Source organism: Eleutherodactylus coqui, chromosome 12, assembly GCF_035609145.1.
Source record: "Eleutherodactylus coqui strain aEleCoq1 chromosome 12, aEleCoq1.hap1, whole genome shotgun sequence".
Classification (NCBI taxonomy): Eukaryota; Metazoa; Chordata; class Amphibia; order Anura; family Eleutherodactylidae; genus Eleutherodactylus; species Eleutherodactylus coqui.
The window spans coordinates 132,535,712-132,556,889 of NC_089848.1; the positions used below are offsets into that span (position 1 = coordinate 132,535,712).

General features: G+C 49.9%; 1 protein-coding gene across 1 annotated transcript in view; it reads right to left on the reverse strand.

Annotated features, from left to right (window-relative positions):
- Positions 1-14,551, reverse strand: part of LOC136586594 (mycocerosic acid synthase-like polyketide synthase) — a 157,979-nt gene extending 143,428 nt beyond the window's left edge. Inside the window, 1 exon segment of the mRNA XM_066584727.1 lies at positions 14,378-14,551. The gene's annotated coding sequence lies outside the window, so the exon portion shown is untranslated.
- Between the last annotated feature and the right edge of the window lie 6,627 nt (positions 14,552-21,178).

A 21,178-nucleotide genomic window follows, 5' to 3' on the forward strand; every position in this document is an offset into this window, starting at 1 on the left:
GGTTTGAGGGGTTCGCCTATACTCTTGCAACAGAAAAGTTTCAGTGGTCCGCCTATACTGTGGGTGCAAAAAGGTTTCCCATAGTGGTGTTCAGCTGCCTGACACATACACAGAATGAAGTGTGTGGGGACACATGGATTTCCCATTGCTATGTAACAAGCAGCACCTTGGGTCACACAAGGTGGAGGCTGTGACTGAGCCTGACCCTGGGCCTGCTCACGTGCTTCCCATACAGAGTATTGCGGTTACTTTTGTGACACCTCCTGCTTCAAACCAATCTTTGGTGTTAGCATGCCCTGCTGCATCGTGGAGATGTGTAGAAGTGCTGGCACCTGGGTCCCCTTTACACCCACGTTTGCGGCTCCTGACAATTTTGTGACGGAGGTGGCACGGGATTGGAATGATGATCGTACATCAATTTATCATCAATTCTCATCAGCATTTTGGGCTATTGCCCACACTTTCGAAGAGGGTCGCTGCTTGGCCCTGCCAATCCTCTGCAGTGTGTGTCTCCGGCTCCTCCTCAACGCAGATGCACTTATAAATCGACATGAGGGTGGGGTCACTATGAAGCGAAACGTGTGGCATGGGGCCAGCTGAACGCTGTGCAGGGAAAATTTTTGGTGCGCTGTGGACGCAGGGTCGTGTGGGTAGTTGGACTGCAATGCCAGCATGTAACCCAGGAGAAGAGGCACGGTGTCACCCACAGGTGGTGATTGTCCTTGATTGGAGCTAGTGTGGTACTTAGCTAAGATGTGCCAGCGCATGTGCCTTGCTAATGAGGGTCTTTCCCAAGTAAATAGTTAGGGGGGGTGACCGCCAGGCTCTTGTCCCCATTTTGGCTTAAAGGGGTTGTCCCGCCACCCAAACTGATTTTTATTTCCCCATTAATGCCCTGTGAAGTAAAAGCATCACACACTACAGCTTTACACATAAAAAACAATTTTTCGCTGACCTTTTTATTCCTTCTCTTCTCCTCATAAAGCTGGCCTGAAAAATTTTTCAAAGATGGCACCGCTGGGAAGTTCCCATGATGCACTGCTGCCTCTCTCTCCTCAGCGTGCGCGCTCCCGATGACGCCGGTCACATGACTGGAGGACCGGCGTCATAATGGAGACCCACGCTTCACTGCTTTGAATGGAGCCGGCAGCAGACCGACCCCATTCAAAGCAATGGGAGAGCAGTGCAATCTCCTGTTATTGCTGTGACAGCTGTAGCAGGAGATTCCTTCATCTCCCCAGCATGTCCCCTCATCACTGGACACTGTGACAACCCTAAGGGCTCATGTCCACGGGCAAAATGAGATTTAAAATCCGCAGCGGATCTCCCGTGCGCGGATCCGCACCCCATAGGGATGCATTGACCACCCGCGGGTGGATAAATACCCGCGGATCGTCAATAAAAGTGATTTAAAAAAAAATGGAGCATGAAAAAATCTGGACCATGCTCCATTTTCATGCGGGTCTCCCGCGGGGACGGCTCCCGCGGGCTTCTATTGAAGCCTATGGAAGCCGTCCGGATCCGCGGGAGACCTAAAATAGGAATTTAAAGCATTTACTCACCCGCAGCGGGCCGCGAAGCTCTGCTCTTCCTCACGGCCGCATCTCCCTTGCTTCGGCTCGGCGGATGTGCCCGGCGCATGCGCGCGGCACGTCGACGACGTGCCGGCGACGTGCCGCCGGCGTCAGGAATTCATCCGCCGGCCGAAAATAAAGATCCGGCCGTGAGGAAGAGCAGAGCTTCGCCGCCCGCTACGGATAGGTAAATGCTTTTAAATTGCTATTTTCAGCACTCATGTCCGCGGGGCAGGAGGGACCCGCTGCAGATTCTACATGTAGAATCTGCAGCGGATCTGATTTTCCCCGTGGACATGAGGCCTAAGGGCTCCTTTCCACTGGCGATAGCGATACTGCCGCGAGAAAATTGCAATGTTAAAATCGCATTGCAACGCTGCAAAATTGCAATCTTTTGCGTTGCGATGCGAGTATCTGTTTTGCCATTGCACTGTATGGGCGACAGAATAATGCAAAACGCTGAAACAATTCTCCTGCTGCGATTATTAATCCTCGCATCGCAGCTTGCCCTTAAACATCGCCAGTGGAAAGGTTGTCATAGAACAACATGTGTGGGGCTTTCTTGCGAGAGCTCAAACTGTCACATCACACTGAAAATGTGCGATTACCTCGCCAGTGGAAAGGAGCCCTAAGCCTGGATTTATTTCTGAAACAGCTCCTAGAGATGTTCTGGCAAGAATACACTATTTCAACATCAAGGAAGCTATGATGCAAGCAGCTCATAAACTAAACCACCTGGCAGCACCCTTTTCTGACATCCGCCTTTATATGAACCTTTCACAAGCCACTCTTCAGGTGAGAAAAAAATTTGCATCTGTCGCTAATGCCCTCCGCCAAGCAAAAATTCCTTAGGATTGGGGATTCCCCCCGAAGTTGATGATCCTGAAGGAAGGCGTCAATCACGTGTTCTCCAAACCCGATGACGCAACTCCCCTCCTGAAAAATGGGGTGTCGCGCTGTCTGATGAGACTCTTGGTTTTTGTTGACTGGAAGATCTAGAACTCAGGGAAAAAAACACCTGGCTGATGACATGGGGCGCTGAAGTTATGCATAAACCTCAGATAACATGAGTGCCTGACTACCACTCTCGTTCAGGTGAACTTTCCCACCCCCCAATGCACAAGCCCACAATTTACACAGACTTGTTATTTTGTTGCAATTTAATAACTTTTTAAACAAAGCAAACATTCATTGTTAACACTATGTTTTTCACCCTTTGTGTTTTGAGAAGACATCCAACAAATTACACAATCATTCTTAGCGAAATATACTTTCCATAAATGCTAATGGGCTGAACTCACTATTCAAACGCTCAACATTATGGAAAGAAGCTCTTTCTAATATGCAGATTTATGATGTGAACAGGAGACCCATTTTGATGCCTCCGCTTGCCCAAAAATATCACACAGTAAATTTTCAAACATCTTCCTGGCCTGCACTTCTGGCAAAAAAGCAGGTGTTATGATTGCATTTAGAGATACTGCCACCTTGGAATTAGACCCTAAAGGCAGATTCATAATTATATTGGGGAAGTTGAACTCAGTTCCCTTTAGGCCTCATGTCCACGGGCAAAAGAAGAATTAAAATCCGCAGCGGATTTTAACTCTTCTCCTGCCCGCGGATCCGCACCCCATAGGGATGCATTGACCACCCGCGGGTAGATAAATAACCGCCGATGGTCAATAAAAGTGATTTTAAAAAAAAATGGAGCATGAAAAAATCTGGACCATGCTCCATTTTCGTGCGGGTCTCCCGCGGGGACGGCTCCCGCGGGCTTCTATTGAAGCCTATGGAAGCCGTCTGGATCCGTGGGAGACCAAAATCGGAATTTACTCACCTGCTCCGGTTCTTCCCTTCGCCGCGGCTTCATCTTCTCTACATCGCGGCCGGATCTTCTTTCTTCCGGCTGGCGCATGCGCAGGGCACACGACCGACGTGCCCTGCGCATCCGCCGGGCCGAAGAAAGAAGATCCGGCCGCGACGGAGAGAGGATGAAGCCGCGGCGAAGGGAAGATCCGGAGCGGGCGAGAGGTGAGTTAATTCTTATCTTTATGCCTCATGTCCGCAGGGCAGGAGGGACCCGCTACGGATTCTCCATGGAGAATCCGTAGCGGGCCTGATTTTCCCTGTGGACATGAGGCCTTACCTTGCTAAATCTATATGCACCCAATACGGCGCAGATTAAATTCTTAAATAAGAATATCAAGAGGTTGCAGAGACATGAAAAGGGTAGATTGTTGATATGCGTGGATTTCAATATTATCTATCTATATATATATAAAATTGAATGTATGTCTGCGTGCGTGCGTGTGTGTCTGTCTGTCTGTTTGTCCTTTTATGCGCTACTACACCATTCATCCGATCGCCATGAAACTTTGGGAAGTTGTTGAGTGCACTCCTGGGAAGATTATAGGCATAGTACAAATATTTTATGATAAATGGCGCGTGCGCGACCGTCGTCGACGGTTACGACCCCCCCACGTAGATTGTTCGATTTTCATCATTGCCACTAATTCTCTCACTTCCCGATGTCGTAGAAACGTGACATTTGGCACGAGCATTGATTATGTCATAAATAGGAAAAGGTAATGGGTCCCAAATAGATTATTCAATTCTATGCGCAAAAGAATTAGCGCCAGAATTTTACGTACAGAATCTAATTTTCTCACTTCCCAATGTCATAGAAACTTAAAATCTGGCACGGGCATTGATTATGTCATAAATAGGAAAAGTTAATAGGTCCCAACTCGATTATTCAATCCTAAGCGCAAAAGAATTAGCGCCCAAATTTTACGTACGGAAAATCTAATTTTCTCGCTTCCCAATGTCATAGAAACTTGAAATTTGGCACGAGCATTGATTGTCATAAATAGAAAAAGTTAATGGGTCCCAACTCCATTATTCAATTCTATGTGCAAAAGAATTAGCGTCAAAATTTTACGTACGGAATGTAATTTTCTCACTTTCCGGTGTCATAGAAACGTGAAATTTGGCACGAGCATTGATTATGTTATAAATAGGAAAAGTTAATGGGTCCCAACTCGATTATTCAATTCTATGTGCCAAAGAATTAGCGTCCAAATTTTACGTACGGAATCTAATTTTCTCGCTTCCCAATGTCATAGAAACTTGCATTTTGGCACGAGCATTGATTATGTCATAAATAGGAAAAGCTAATGGGTCCCAACTCGATTATTCAATTCTATGCGCAAAAGAATTGGCGTCCAAATTTTACGTACGGAATCTAATTTTCTCGCTTCCCAATGTCATAGAAACTTGAAATTTGGCACGCGCATTGATTATGTCATAAATAGGAAAAGTTAATTGGTCCCAACTCGATTATTCAATTTTAAGCGCAAAACAATTGGCTTCCAAATTTTACATACGGAATCAAATTTTCTCGCTTCCCGATGTAATAGAAACTTGAAATTTGGCACGAGCATTGATTATGTCATAAATAGGAAAAGTTAATGGGAAGTTGTTGAGTACACTCCTGGGAAGATTACTGGCATAGTACATCTATCCTACGATAGGTGGCGCGCGTGCGAGCGTCGTTGACAGTTATGCCCCCCCCCCCCCCCCCGACTAAGATCGTTTGATTTCCATCTCAAGCACAAAAGCAAAAGGCATTACGAGCAACGGGATGCGTGTTCAACTACAAAATGATGCATCCGCCGAACGTATCACAAGACAATTCCTGGATATTGAGAATGCTGAGGTAAAATAAAAGCTGCGCTGTGATTGGTTGCTATATATTATACCTCTGAGGTAAAATGAATGCTGCGCTGTGATTCGTTGCTATTTTTTATATTGCTGAGGCAGAATAAAAGTTGCGCTGTGATGGGTTGTTATTTCTCTTACTGCTGACGTAACATGAAAGCTGCACTGTGATTGATTGTTATATTTTATACTACTGAGGTAACATATAAGCTGCACTGTGATTGGTTGTTATCTAGATATATAAAAACGAATGTATGCCTGTCTGTCTTCGCAGCAACGCGCGACGGGTAAGCTAGTATATATATAAAATTGAATGTATGCATGTGTGTCTGTCTGCGTGTCTGTCTGTTTGTCCTTTATGCGCTACTACACCATTCATCCGATCGCCATGAAACTTTGGGAAGTTGTTGAGTACACTCCTGGGAAGATTATAGGCATAGAACAACTATCCTATGATAAGTGGCGCACGTGCGAGCGTCGACAGTTATGCCCCCCCCCCTCCCACGTAGATTGCTTGATTTCCATCATTGCCACCAATTCTCTCACTTCCCAATGTCGTAGAAACATGAAATTTGGCATGAGCATTGATTATGTCATAAATAGGAAAAGTTAATGGGTCCCAACTTGATTATTCAATTCTATGCGCCAAAGAATTAGCGTCCAAATTTTACGTACGGAATCTTATTTTCTCACTTCCCGATGTCATAGAAGCATGAAATTTTGCACGAGCATTGAATGTCATAAATAGGAAAAGTTAATGGGTCCCAACTCGATTATTCAATTCTAAGTGTAAAAGAATTAGCGTCCACATTTTACGCAGTACGGAATCTAATTCTCTCACTTCCTGATGTCATCTATATATATATATAAATGAATGTATGCCTGTCTGTCCTTTATGCATTACTACACCATTAATCCAATCGCCATGAAACTTTGGGAAGTTGTTGAGTACACTCCTGGGAAGATTACTGGCATAGTACAACTATCCTACGATAGGTGGCGCGCGTGTGACCCTTATCGACAGTTATGCCCCCCAGACAAAGATCGTTTGATTTCCATCTCAAGCACGAAAGCAAAAGGCATTATGAGCAAGCGTGTTCAACTACAAAATGATGCATCCGCCAAACGTTTCGCTTGACAATTGTTGGATATTGAGAATGCTGAGGTAAAATGACAGCTGTGCGGTGATTGGTTGCTATTAGAGATGAGTGAACGTACTCGGTAAGGGCGATTTCACAATCGAGCACCGCGATTTTCGAGTACTTCACTACTCGGGTGAAAAGTACTCAGATGCGCTGTGGGTGAGCGGGGGGTTGCAGCGGGGAGTGGGGGGGGGAGAGTGCTACCCCTCACTCTCCTCTGCAACCCCCCGCCCCACAGCGCACCCGAGTACTTTTCACCTGAGTAGTGAAGTACTCGAAAATCGCGGTGCTCGATTGCGAAATCGCCCTTACCAAGTACGTTCGCTCATCTCTAGTTGCTATTGATTAGTTGCTATTTCTTATACTGCTGAGGTAACATGAAAGCTGTGCTGTGATTGGTTGCTATTAGAGATGAGCGAGCGTACTCGGAAAAGCACTACTCGCTCGAGTAATTTGCTTTATTCGAGTATCGCTGTGCTCGTCCCTGAAGATTCGGGTGCCGCTGCGGCTGACAGGTGAGTCGCAGCAGGGAGCAGGGGAGAGCGGGCAGGAGAGAGGGAGAGAAAGATCTTACCTCCGTTCCTCCCCGCTCTCCCCTGCAGCTCCCCACTCCGTGCCGGCACCCGAATCTTCAGGGACGAGCACAGCGATACTCGGATAAAGCAAATTACTCGAGCGAGTAGTGCTTTTCCGAGTACGCTCGCTCATCTCTAGTTGCTATTTCTTATACTGCTGAGGTAACATGTAAGCTGTGCTGTAATTGGTTGCTATATATTATACTGCTGAGGCAACATGAAAGCTGTGCTGTGATTGGTTGCTACTTCTTATACTACTGAGGTTACATGAAAGTTGCACTGCGATTGGTTGTTATATACCATACCACTGAGGTAACATGAAAGCTGCGCTGTGATTGGTTGTTATATATTATACCGCTGAGGTACCTTAAAAGCTGCGCTGTGATTGGTTGTTATCTAGATATATAAAAACAAATGTATGTATGTATGTCTGTCTTCGCAGCAACACGTGACGGGTAAGCTAGTACCAGATAAATCGATAGATTCATCAGGCCAACTTTCTAGAGGTGCCCTTGTTTACTTCCCTGGATCCAGAAAGAAACACTCTATGATATGTTTCCCCCCCTTCTCTTCTCCTGTTAACATTAGAGATGAGCGAACGTACTCGTCCGAGCTTGATATTCGTGCGAATATTAGGGTGTTCGGGATGCTTGTTACTCGTAACGAGTACCACGCGGTGTTCCGGTTACTTTCAGTTTCCTCTCTGAGACGTTAGCGCGCTTTTCTGGCCAATTGAAAGACAGGGAAGGCATTACAACTTCTCCCTGTGACGTTCAAGCCCTATACCACCCCCCTGCAGTGAGTGGCTGGGGAGATCAGGTGTCACCCGAGTATATAAATCGGCCCCTCCCGCGGCTCGCCACACATGCCTTGTGACTTAGCTGAGGGAAAGTACTATCGTGCTGGAGCTGGTGTAGGGAGAGCGTTAGGAGTTAGTGTAGGCTTCAAGAACCCCAACGGTCCTTCTCAGGGCCACATCTAATAGTGTGCAGTACTGTGTTAGCACAGTATTTTTTTTTTTTCTTTCCAAAATTGGATCTGCAGAGCATTGCGCCCTGCAATAGGGACAGAAGTGGGGGTTAGGCAGGGAGAGTGTTAGGAGTTAGTGTAGGCTTCAAGAACCCCAACGGTCCTTTCTAGGGCCACATCTATCCGTGTGCAGTACTGTCCAGGCTGCTGTTAGCAGTGTTGCATTTTTTTTTCTTTCTCAAAACCGGCTGTGCAGAGCATTGCACCCGGCATTAATACTACAGGGATAGAATTGTGTAGGCAGGGCCAGAAGACATACATTATTCATTGAATAGACGCAGTGTGGGTGTTCCTTGTAAAAAGCAGGGAAAAAATTCTATTTGCCCTGCCTGTGTCAGTCCTAAGGGCTCTGGGTACGTGTGTGCTGCGTGGAGAACGTAAAAAAATCAGACGCAACCAGCTACGGTTGAGTGCAGCCTTGCGCCAATTTGTTTCCTGCCTGGGAAATACCTGCTCTGCCACAGTTAGTAACTCTGCAACAGTAAAGTTCTGTGACAGTTTTGCAGGGCCGCAACACAGTTATTAAACTTATTATTCAGTGAATAGACGCAGTGGGCCTATCCTTTTAAACAAAAGGGAAGAAAGTATATTTGCCCTGCCTGTGTCAGTCCTAAGGGCTCTGGGTATGTGTGTGCTGCGTGGAGAACGTAAAAAAATCAGACGCAACCAGCTACGGTTGAGTGCAGCCTTGCGCCAATTTCTTTCCTGCCTGGGAAATCAAATCACTGGTAATACAGCATGCTGAGGGGTAGGGGTAGGCCTAGAGGACGTGGACGCGGCCGAGGACGCGGAGGGCCAAGTGAGGGTGTGGGCACAGGCCGAGCCAGTGCGGTGGCCAGGGGTAGAGACAGGGCCAGACCGAATAATCCACCAACTGTTTCCCAAAGCGCCCCCTCGCGCCATGCCACCCTGCATAGGTCAAGGTGCTCTACGGTGTGGCAGTTTATCACAGAGACGCCTGACGACCGACGAACAGTGGTGTGCAACCTTTGTCGCGCCAAAATCAGCTGGGGAGGCACCACCAACAGCATGCGCAGGCATATGATGGCCAAGCACCCCACAAGGTGGGACGATGCCCGTTCACCACCTCCGGTTTGCACCACTGCCTCTCCCCCTGTGCCCCAACCTGCCACTGAGATCCAACCCCCCTCTGAGGACACAGGCACTACCGTCTCCTGGCCTGCATCCACACCCTCACCTCCGCTGTCCTCGGCCCCATCCAGCAATGTCTCTCAGCGTAGCGTCCAGACGTCGCTAGCGCCACAGTTTGAGCGCAAGCGCAAGTACGACGCCACGCACCCGCACGCTCAAGCGTTAAACGTGCACATTGCAAAATTGATCAGCCTAGAGATGCTGCCGTATAGGTTTGTGGAAACGGAGTCTTTCAAAAGCATGATGGCGGCGGCTGGCCCGCGCTACTCGGTTCCCAGTCGCCACTACTTTTCCCGATGTGCCATCCCAGCCCTGCACGACCACGTCTCCCGCAATATTGTACGCGCCCTCACCAACGCGGTTACTCCCAAGGTCCACTTAACAACGGACACGTGGACAAGCACAGGTGGGCAGGGCCACTATATCTCCCTGACGGCACATTGGGTGAATTTAGTGGCAGAGTCAGAGTCAGAGCCTGGGACCGCTCAAGTCCTACCCACCCCCAGAATTGCGGGCCCCAGCTCGGTGGTGGTATCTGCGGCGGTGTATGCTTCCTACACTAAAGCACCTTCCTCCTCCTCCTCCTCCTCCAACGCAACCTCTGTCTCGCAATCAAGATGTGTCAGCAGCACGTCGCCAGCAGTCGGTGTCACGCGGCGTGGCAGCACAGCGGTGGGCAAGCGTCAGCAGGCCGTGCTGAAACTACTCAGCTTAGGAGAGAAGAGGCACACGGCCCACGAACTGCTGCAGGGTCTGACAGAGCAGACCGACTACGGGCTTGCGCCGCTGAGCCTCCAACCGGGCATGGTCGTGTGTGACAACGGCCGTAAGCTGGTGGCGGCTCTGCAGCTCGGCAGCCTCACGCACGTGCCATGCCTGGCCCATGTGTTTAATTTGGTGGTTCAGCGCTTTCTGAAAAGCTACCCCCACTTGTCATACCTGCTCGGAAAGGTGCGCCAGCTCTGCGCACATTTCCGCAAATCCCACACGCATGCTGCCACCCTGCGGACACTGCAACATAGGTTTAATCTGCCAGTGCACCGACTGCTGTACGACGTGCCCACACAGTGGAACTCTACGCTCCACATGTTGGCCAGACTCTATGAGCAGCGTAGAGCTATAGTGGAATACCAACTCCAACTTGCGCGGTGCAGTGGGAGTCAGCCTCCTCAATTCTTTACAGAAGAGTGGGCCTGGTTGGCAGCCATCTGCCAGGTCCTTGGAAAATTTGAGGAGTCTACCCAGGTGGTGAGCGGCGATGCTACAATCATTAGCGTCACCATTCCTCTGCTATGCATCTTGAGAAGTTCCCTGCAAAGCATAAAGGCAGACGCTTTGCGCTCGGAAACAGAGCCGGGGGAAGACAGTATGTCGCTGGATAGTCAGAGCACCCGTCTGTCTATATCTCAGCGCATTGAGGAGGAGGAAGAGGAGCATGAGGAGGATGAGGAGGAGGGGGAAGAGACAGCTTGGCCCACTGGTGAGGGTACGCATGCTGCTGGGCTGTCATCCTTTCAGCGTGTATGGCCTGAGGAGGAGGAAGAGGAGGAGGAGGAGGATCCTGAAGGTGATCTTTCTAGTGAAGACAGCCATGTGTTGCGTACAGGTACCCTGGCACACATGGCTGACTTCATGCTAGGATGCCTTTCTCGTGACCCTCGCGTTACACGCATTCTGGCCACTACGGATTACTGGGTGTACACACTGCTCGATCCACGGTATAAGGAGAGCCTTTGCACTCTCATTCCCGAAGAGGAAAGGGGTTTGAGAATGATGCTATACCACAGGGCGCTGGTGGACAAACTGATGGTAAACTTCCCATCCGACAGCGCTAGTGGCCGAAGGCGCAGTTCCGAGGGCCAGGTAGCAGGGGAGGCGCAGAGATCAGGCAGCATGTACAGCGCAGGCAGGGGAACATTCTCCAAGGCCTTTGCCAGCTTTATGGCTCCCCAGCAAGACTGTGTCACCGCTCCCCAGTCAAGGCTGAGTCGGCGGGAGCACTGTAAAAGGATGGTGAGGGAGTACGTAGCCGATCGCACGACCGTCCTCCGTGACGCCTCTGCCCCCTACAACTACTGGGTGTCGAAGCTGGACACGTGGCCTGAACTCGCGCTGTATGCCCTGGAGGTGCTTGCTTGTCCTGCGGCTAGCGTCTTGTCAGAGAGTGTGTTTAGTGTGGCTGGGGGAATCATCACGGATAAGCGTACCCACCTGTCAACCGACAGTGCCGACAGGCTTACACTCATCAAGATGAACAAAGCCTGGATTTCCCCAGACTTCTCTTCTCCACCAGCGGACAGCAGCGATACGTAAGCAATACGTAGGCTGCACCCGCGGATGGAAGCTACGTTCTCTCTCACCATCCAAAACGGGGACATTTCTGCTTCATCAATCTGTGTCTAATATTCCTCCTCCTCCTCCTGAAACCTCACGTAATCACGCTAAACGGGCAATTTTTCTTAGGACCACAAGGCTCACTCATATAATTTTTCTAAACAATTTTTATATGTTTCAATGCTCTTAAAAGCGTTGAAACTTTAACTTGAACCAATTTTTCGTTAAACTGGGCTGCCTCCAGGCCTAGTTACCACTTAAGCCACATTAACCAAGCGATTAATGGGTTTCACCTGCCCTCTTGGTTGGCCATGGCCAATTTTTTTGATGTACATTAGTACTGTTGATTCAGCAATTTTTGTGGGCCCTCGCCTACAGTGTAATCAAATGAATTTTTAGCCCACCTGCATTACAGCTGACGTTACATCCGCTGTGTTGGGCAATGCAATGGGATATTTTTGTGTACCGCCAGTGGGTTCCAGGGAGCCACCCATGCTGTAGGTGCACACGGAGTTTAACCTACATCTGTCCACTTGTAAAGAACCCCAGTCTGACTGGGGCATGCAGTGTGGGCCGAAGCCCACCTGCATTAAGCATGACATTACTACCTCAGCTGTGTTGGGCAATGCAATGGGATATTTCTATGTACCGCCGGTGGCTTCCTGGCACCCACCCCTGCTGTGGGTCCACAGGGAATTATAAATGCATCTGTTTCCACTTGTAAAGAACCCCAGTCAGACTGGGGCATGCAGTGTGGGCCGAAGCCCACCTGCATTAAGCACGACATTACTATCTCAGCTGTGTTGGGCAATGCAATGGGATATTTTTGTGTATCGCCGGTGGGTTCCAGGGAGCCACCTATGCTGTAGGTGCACACGGAGTTTAACCTACATGTGTCCACTTGTAAAGAACCCCAGTCTGACTGGGGCATGCAGTGTGGGCCGAAGCCCACCTGCATTAAGCACGACATTACTACCTCAGCTGTGTTGGGCAATGCAATGGGATATTTTTGTGTACCGCCGGTGGGTTCCAGGGAGCCACCCATGCTGTCGGTCCACAGGGACTTCACAATAGGGAGTTGTACCTGCCTGTGTCTATGAATTAAAAACCGCGGTCTGACTGGGGCATGCAGACACCTTGACAGAATGAATAGTGTGTGGCACATAGGTTCCCCATTGCTATGCCCACGTGTGCAGCTCCTGATGGCGGTGGCACAGGATTATATTTCTCATTGCTTCTGTACAGCATTGTGGGCTATCGCCCCGCCCCTTTTAAAGAGGGTCGCTGCCTAGCCGTGCCAACCCTCTGCAGTGTGTGCCTGCGGTTCCTCCTCATGGCAGACGCACTTCTAAATAGACATGAGTGTGGCGTGGCATGAGGGCAGCTGAAGGCTGCGCAGGGACACTTTGGTGTGAGCTGTGGGGGGGGGGGAGGGGGGGCGGTTGGGCAGCATGTAACCCAGGAGAAGTGGCAGTGGAGTGTCATGCAGGCAGTGATTGTGCTTTGTTGGAGGTAGTGTGGTGCTTAGCTAAGGTATGCATTGCTAATGAGGGCTTTTCAGAAGTAAAAGTTTTTTTTGGGGGGGGGGCGGGGGGGGGCGGGGCCCACTCTTGCCGCTATTGTGGCTTAATAGTGGGACCTGGGAACTTGAGATGCAGCCCAACATGTAGCCCCTCGCCTGCCCTATCCGTTTCTGTGTCGTTCCCATCACTTTCTTGAATTGCCCAGATTTTCACACATGAAAACCTTAGCGAGCAGCGGCGATATACATAAATGCTCGGGTCACCCATTGACTTCAATGGGGTTCGTTACTCGAAACGAACCCTCGAGCATCGCGATAATTTCGTCCCGAGTAACGAGCACCCGAGCATTTTGGTGCTCACTCATCTCTAGTTAACATATATGAAAGTATGAAAGTATATATGCAAATACACAAAACACCTCGCATCCATATCAGGCTGAGTTTCACGGTCAGATATCGCACTCGCCCGTGTGAAATTAGCCTAACTCTGTAAAAAAAAAAAAAAAAAAACAAAGCCAGAATTGAGGTGTTTTTTTTCACTGCCCTCAAAAGAAAATTAATCAAAGTCATACAACGCATTATACGTACCCAATCCAAACTACAGATCGTCATGCAAAAAAGAAGCCCACATACAGCCTTGTTAACAAAATGGCTTTTGAAAAGTGGAAATCCTCCCCAAGGATCCACGTCAGGCTTGGAGAGAAAAAGAACTGCATCAATAACTGCAAGCACGTTTTGTAAAAACTGCTGTGTGTGGAGCCACCCTAAGGGTTCATTCACACGGGTGTACTGTCACTGTGTATTACACACGTGTATTTCCCGTGAGTAACACGCAGTGAATGGAGGCAGCGAAAGTCAATGGGCTTTCATTCTTCCATTCACACCTGCGTGTGGACACTGTGTATCAATATGCAGGAGAAATAAATTGCAGCACACTCTTTTTCACCTGAGTATCAAATGCAGCCCTTGTATGGGCTGAGTATGAAACCGTGTCCATACGTAGGCATTTCATATTGGCAGCGTTTGGATACTCTGTACAAACCAGGGAGTTTTGAAAAAAAAAAAGATTACACTGCACATGTCCGTGACGTCATATTCCCGTGCGAGCCAATTGCAGCCCTACACAATCTCTGCTAGCTGTCAGCTGACAAAGCATATGGGCTGCGATGCATACAGTGCTGCGGTATACTCGCAGCATTGTACACATTAGCCCTAACAGTTACAAGTGTAAACTCAGAAAAGGCTCTGACACACAGAAAATATTGAAATAGTGAGGAAATGTAACAATATTAGAAAGTTGCAAGGTTTATTATGCAAAGATATATTTACCGTTTTAGAAATGTATCGTTAGCCCCCTACTGTCCAATAACGCTGTGGTAGCGTGCGCTGGCAATGGATGGAGTTTAGGAGAAATCTGGCTTGGCAGAATTCAAGGGTGTCAAGTTGTCTTGTCCAACTTCATGCGTTATGGAAGATAGGAGAAGTAGCGAAGGTTCCATCTATCTCCCCCACTCCCAGTACTTTTGATGACAGCAGAGCCTCTTCTATATATATTGAATATAAAGCAGTACCCTCGGGTAAATGATAATGTATAGGACATCACAAGGTGTGTCTCAGTGCCTCCTATTTTCTGAAACATTCCAACATAATTACTTTAATAATCAGACCTGTTCAGCATTTTAATATATGTCCACCCTTATGTTAACTTGAATCTCGCTGAGTTACTATATACAACTTCTCATTATACCAATTCTACACAATTTCTGCCATCTAATTAAACAAAATTATCTGATAACCCCGTAGCACTCCAGGACGGACATTTACATCTGAGGTGCACAGGGTTGATATGGTGTAGGCTTGGAAGCCAAGTACTTTCCAAACAGGGATGTAACAGCTGGGTGAGCACCATGGCCACAGCAGTCCAGTCCATACTAGGCACAGTGCCGTACATTTTATAGTGATGGTGCCTGGTATAGCGGCTGATACCATTCACTTGAAGGTGCAGCGCTCACATAAGTGCTGCGTCCTCTTTAAACAGCTGATCTGTGGGGGTTTCAAAATTATAATTCTTGGCTAAATTATCGACTCGTGTTAATAGAATTGAGTGGAAAGCAAAAAAACAAAGTGCAAACTTGTTTAGAGGCGTTCAGTTGTCCGGTGTGCACCTCCCACAGAACGCTGATTGGCTGACGATGTTTATCCCCATCCACTGAATTTTCCCGACACTCATAAATGTGCGGGGGATCCTCAAATGAATATTCATTGCTGTTTCTGTTGGCTTATTTATTGCTATGTTCATTGAGTGTAGAAATAACTAATATGTGCTCACCAAAGAAAAGTAAACACCCCCACCAAGTGGGTAAATGATAATTCGGCCTGTGTAAATGCTCCCGACAATTTGTTCAACAATTGGGAATCTCAACAACTGACCAACAATCACTTTCTGTAAAACCTTTCAGACACTTGTCTTTTGACCCAAGGGTGTACCTAAAGGCTCAGGGGCCAGGGTGCAAAAGATCAGCTCGCCCCCCCACAACTGCAGTCTATCACTGGGAGGAATGCACACTCGGGCGTCTGCAGCCTGCTTCCACAGTTTGGCCCTCACCATCTTGAGTGCAGGCCCGCGGGCCACGGCGGTCAGACTGGGGCTGGTAGGTGGCCTGTGGGCTGCAGTAGTTAATCGGCACCTGGCAGAGGGCCCATGGGCCCGGTCACCACTACAATCTCTCATGGTACGCTTACTGTTGGCCGCACACACAATGGGGTCATAAGAATGCCTCCACAACATTGTCACACTTCTGTGGCTGCCCGGTCACCAGATTCATCACCAATAGAACATATATATGACCATTTGGAATGCCAACTCCCACAGCCTACGAGTTTGCATGATTTAGAGGCTCAGTTACAGCAAATGTGGACAAATTATACCATATGCAACCGGTATGCCTCCATTGCCCCCCTGTATGACATCTAGTATCCAAGCTAGAAGTGGCACAGCAGAGCACTAGAGCCTCCATGCCCACTTATATCACAACTTGTATCCAAGCTAAAGTTGGTACAACAAGTTACTAAAGCCTCCATGCCCACCCATATCACATCTTGTATCCAAGCTAGAAGTGGTACAACGGGGTGCTAGAGCCTCCTTGCCCATCCATATAACATCTTGTATCCAAGCTAGAGGTGGTACAACAGGGTACTAGAGCCTCCATGCCTGCCCTTATCACATCTTGTATACAAGCTAGAGGCGGTACAATAGGGTAGTAGAGCCTTCAGGCCCACCTACATAGCGGTGCTGAGACCGCGTGCGTGCGCATAGCGGTGTTGAGTCTGCGTGCATGCACGTAGCAGTGCTGAGTTCGCGTGCCTGCGTGTAGCAGTGCTGAGTCCGCATGCCTGCGCGTAGCGGCGCTGAGTCCCGCCCTCCCTCTTCTTCACCTCTAAATTAAAATGATATGGCAAATATGTATGAAAAGGACACTTGAGAAGTTCATTAAAATTTACAGCAGAAGACTAATGGCTCAGAAATAAAGCCATTTGGGACACTTCACTTCCTGTATTTTTCCTCTGACTGGACCCCACCTGATGGGGCCTGCTGGGCTGTCAGTGCTGTGTGCCTTCAGCAGAGGAGGAGGGAGGAGAGCCGGCACCCTGTGTAGGGTCCCTGTAGAGTGCTAGGGGAGCACTTTTGCTGGCTTTCTTCTGGTCATGCCGACCTCTCCAGTAGATCAGCTGCGCTCCAGGCGGTGAGTGATCCACGGGTCTACGTGACTGAGGTGGTGAGGAGAACAGCAGCTAGAGGAGTTAACGTCTGTTCTCCTCACAGCAAAGTCGCTTAGCAACGCATCACTTTGCCTAACCCTGTGCCGCTGCACTTAGCTGTGCGCCCATAGACTTCACATTAGAAACTTTGTCCAGCTCTAACAGGGGGCTCACTGTATCAAACTCTAACTTTAGGATTTTACAGTGGTGGTGAGGATGGTACAAATCCACTAACACCAAAATCAGCCACCAGAGGTCTCGCAAGGGGGTCAACCAGTGGTGCAAGAAAAAAACTGCAGGCTTATTTATATTAGATGTCTTTGTGTCATTTTGTTTCAAATAAAATTTCTGAGAATTCAGTTGATTCTAAATAGAGATGAGCGAACGTACTCGTCCGAGCTTGATACCCCTGCAGTGAGTGGCTGGGGAGATCAGGTGTCACTCGAGTATAAAAATCGGCCCCTCCTACGGCTCGCCACAGATGCATTCTGACAGAGATCAGGGAAAGTGCTGCTGATGCCGGAGCTGCTATAGGGAGAGTGTTAGGATTGATTTTAGGCGTTAAGAACCCCAACGGTCCTTCTTAGGGCCACATCTGACCGTGTGCAGTACTGTTGAGGCTGCTTTTTGCAGTGTTGCACTTTTTTCTTTTTGTATATCGGCCGTGCAGAGCATTGCGTCCAGAGCATTGCGTCCTGCAGTAATTTTACATAGTCCACGGCCAGTAGTGGTGGTGAGGCAGGGACAATGAAAGACATATCCAGTCTATATACGCAGTGGGCTTTTCAAAAAAAATTTGGGAAAAAAAATCTATTTGGGCTGCCTGTGACCGTCCTGACTGTACTGCGTCTCTGCTGGGGGTAGTTGTCCTAATTCATACGCAGCCAGCTAAGTGTTACAGCAGGCTTGCGCAAAATTCTTTCCTGGCTCTGCATTGCCTCTTACATCACCGCTCTCATCCTGTCCAGAGTGAAACAGTCTGCAGTAATTTTACATAGTCCACGGCCAGTAGTGGTGGTGAGGCAGGGACAGTGAAAGACATATCCAGTCTATATAGGCAGTGGGCTTTTCCAAAAAAATTTGGGAAAAAAAATCAATTTGGGCTGCCTGTGACCATCCTCACTGTACGGCGTCTCTGCTGGGGGTAGTTGTCCTAATTCATACGTAGCCAGCTAAGTGTTACAGCAGGCTTGCGCAAAATTCTTTCCTGCCTCTGCTGTGCATTCCGTAAGCGAAGTCAGCCTCCAACCACAGGCCAATAAGCGGCACATTTAATTACAGTGTTCTGTTTCTGCACTACTGGTCATACAGCATGCTGAGGGGTAGGGGTAGGCCTAGAGGACGTGGACGCGGGCGAGGGCGTGGAGGCCCAAGTCAGGGTGTGGGCACAGGCCGAGCTCCTAATCCAGGTGTATCGCAGCCGACTGCTGCGGGATTAGGAGAGAGGCACGTTTCTGGCGTCCCCACATTCATCTCACAATTAATGGGTCCACACGGTAGACCTTTATTAGAAAATGAGCAGTGTGAGCAGGTCCTGTAGTGGATGGCAGAAAGTGCATCCAGTAATCTATCGACCACCCAGAATTCTGCGCCATCCACTGCTGCAACACAGAATCCTCTGGCTGCTGCTCCTCCTTCCTCCCAGCCTCCTCACTCCATTACAATGACACATTCTGAGGAGCAGGCAGACTCCCAGGAACTGTTCTCGGGCCGCTGCCCAGAATGGGCAGCAATGGTTCCGAATCCTCTCCCACTGGAGCAGTTTGTCGTGACCGATGCCCAACCTTTTGAAAGTTCCCGGGGTCCGGGGGATGAGGCTGGGGACTTCCGGCAACTGTCTCAAGAGCTTTCAGTGGGTGAGGGGGACGATGACGATGAGACACAGTTGTCTATCACTCAGGTAGTAGTAATTGGAGTAAGTCCGAGGGAGGAGCGCACAGAGGATTCGGAGAAAGAGCAGCAGGACAATGAGGTGACTGACCCCACCTGGTTTGCTACGCCTACTGAGGACAGGTCTTCAGAGGGGGAGGCATGTGCAGCAGCAGGGCAGGTTGGAAGAGGCAGTGCGGTAGCCGGGGCTAGAGGCAGGGCCAGACCGAATAATCCACCAACTGTTTCCCAAAGCGCCCCCTCGCACCATGCCACCCTGCAGAGGCCGAGGTGCTCAAAGGTCTGGCAGTTTTTCACTGAGAGTGCAGACGACCAACGAACAGTGGTGTGCAACCTTTGTCGCGCCAAGATCAGCCGGGGAGCCACCACAACCAGCCTCACCACCACCAGCATGCGCAGACATATGATGGCCAAGCACCCCACAAGGTGGGACGAAGGCCGTTCACCGCCTCCGGTTTGCACCGCTGCCTCTCCCCCTGTGCCCCAACCTGCCACTGAGATCCAACCCCCCTCTCAGGACACAGGCACTACCGTCTCCTGGCCTGCACCCACACCCTCAACTCCGCTGACCTTGGCCCCATCCACCAATGTCTCTCAGCGCACCGTCCAGCCGTCGCTAGCGCAAGTGTTGGAGCGCAAGCGCAAGTACGCCGCCACGCACTCGCACGCTCAAGCGTTAAACGTGCACATAGCCAAATTTATCAGCCTGGAGATACTGCCGTATAGGCTTGTGGAAACGGAGGCTTTCAAAGGTATGATGGCGGCGGCGGCCCCACGCTACTCAGTCCTCAGTCGCCACTACTTTTCCCGATGTGCCGTTCCAGCCCTGCACGACCACGTCTCCCGCAACATTGTACGCGCCCTCACCAGCACGGTTACTGCCAAGGTCCACTTAACAATGGACACGTGGACAAGCACAGGTGGGCAGGGCCACTATATCTCCCTGACGGCACATTGGGTGAATTTAGTGGAGGCTGGGACAGAGTCAGAGCATGGGACCGCTCACGTCCTACCCACCCCCAGAATTGCGGGCCCCAGCTCGGTGGTGGTATCTGCAGCGGTGTACGCTTCCTCCACTAAACCACCCTCCTCCTCCTCCTCCTACGCAAACTCTGCTTTGCAATCAAGATGTGTCAGCAGCAGCACGTCGCCAACAGTCGGTGTCGCGCGGCACGGCAGCACAGCGGTGGGCAAGCGTCAGCAGGCCGTGCTGAAACTACTCAGCTTAGGAGAGAAGAGGCACACGGCCCACGAACTGCTGCAGGGTCTGACAGAGCAGACCGACCGCTGGCTTGCGCCGCTGAGCCTCCAACGGGCATGGTCGTGTGTGACAACGGCCGTAACCTGGTGGCAGCTCTGCAGCTCGGCAGCCTCACGCACGTGCCATGCCTGGCCCACGTCCTTAATTTGGTGGTTCAGCGCTTTCTGAAAAGCTACCCACGCTTGTCAGACCTGCTCGGAAAGGTGCGCCGAATCTGCGCACATTTCCGCAAGTCCCACACGGAAGCTGCCACCCTGCGCACCCTGCAACATCGGTTTCATCTGCCAGTGCACCGACTGCTGTGCGACGTGCCCACACGGTGGAACTCTACGCTCCACATGTTGGCCAGGCTCTATGAGCAGCGTAGAGCTATAGTGGAATACCAACTCCAACATGGGTAGCACAGTGGGAGTCAGCCTCCTCAATTCTTTACAGAAGAGTGGGCATGGTTGGCAGACATCTGCCAGGTCCTTGGAAACTTTGAGGAGTCTACCCAGATGGTGAGCGGCGATGCTGCAATCATTAGCGTCACCATTCCTCTGCTATGCCTCTTGAGAAGTTCCCTGCAAAGCATAAAGGCAGACGCTTTGCGCTCGGAAACAGAGGCGGGGGAAGACAGTATGTCGCTGGATAGTCAGAGCACCCTCCTGTCTATATCTCAGCGCGTTGAGGAGGAGGAGGAGGGGGAAGAGACAGCTTGGCCCACTGGTGAGGGTACCCATGCTGCTTGTGTCTCATCCTTTCAGCGTGTATCGCCTGAGGAGGAGGAGGATCCTGAAAGTAATCTTCCTAGTGAGGACAGCCATGTGTTGCGTACAGGTACCCTGGCACACATGGCTGACTTTATGTTAGGATGCCTTTCTCGTGACCCTCGCGTTACACGCATTCTGGCCACTACTGATTACTGGGTGTACACACTGCTCGACCCACGGTATAAGGAGAACCTTTCCACTCTCATACCCGAAGAGGAAAGGGGTTCGAGAGTGATGCTATACCACAGGACCCTGGCGGACAAACTGATGGTAAAATTCCCATCCGACAGCGCTAGTGGCCGAAGGCACAGTTCCGAGGGCCATGTAGCAGGGGAGGCGCGGAGATCAGGCAGCATGTACAGCACAGGCAGGGGAACACTCTCCAAGGCCTTTGACAGCTTTCTGGCTCCCCAGCAAGACTTGTCACCGCTCCCCAGTCAAGGCTGAGTCGGCGGGAGCACTGTAAAA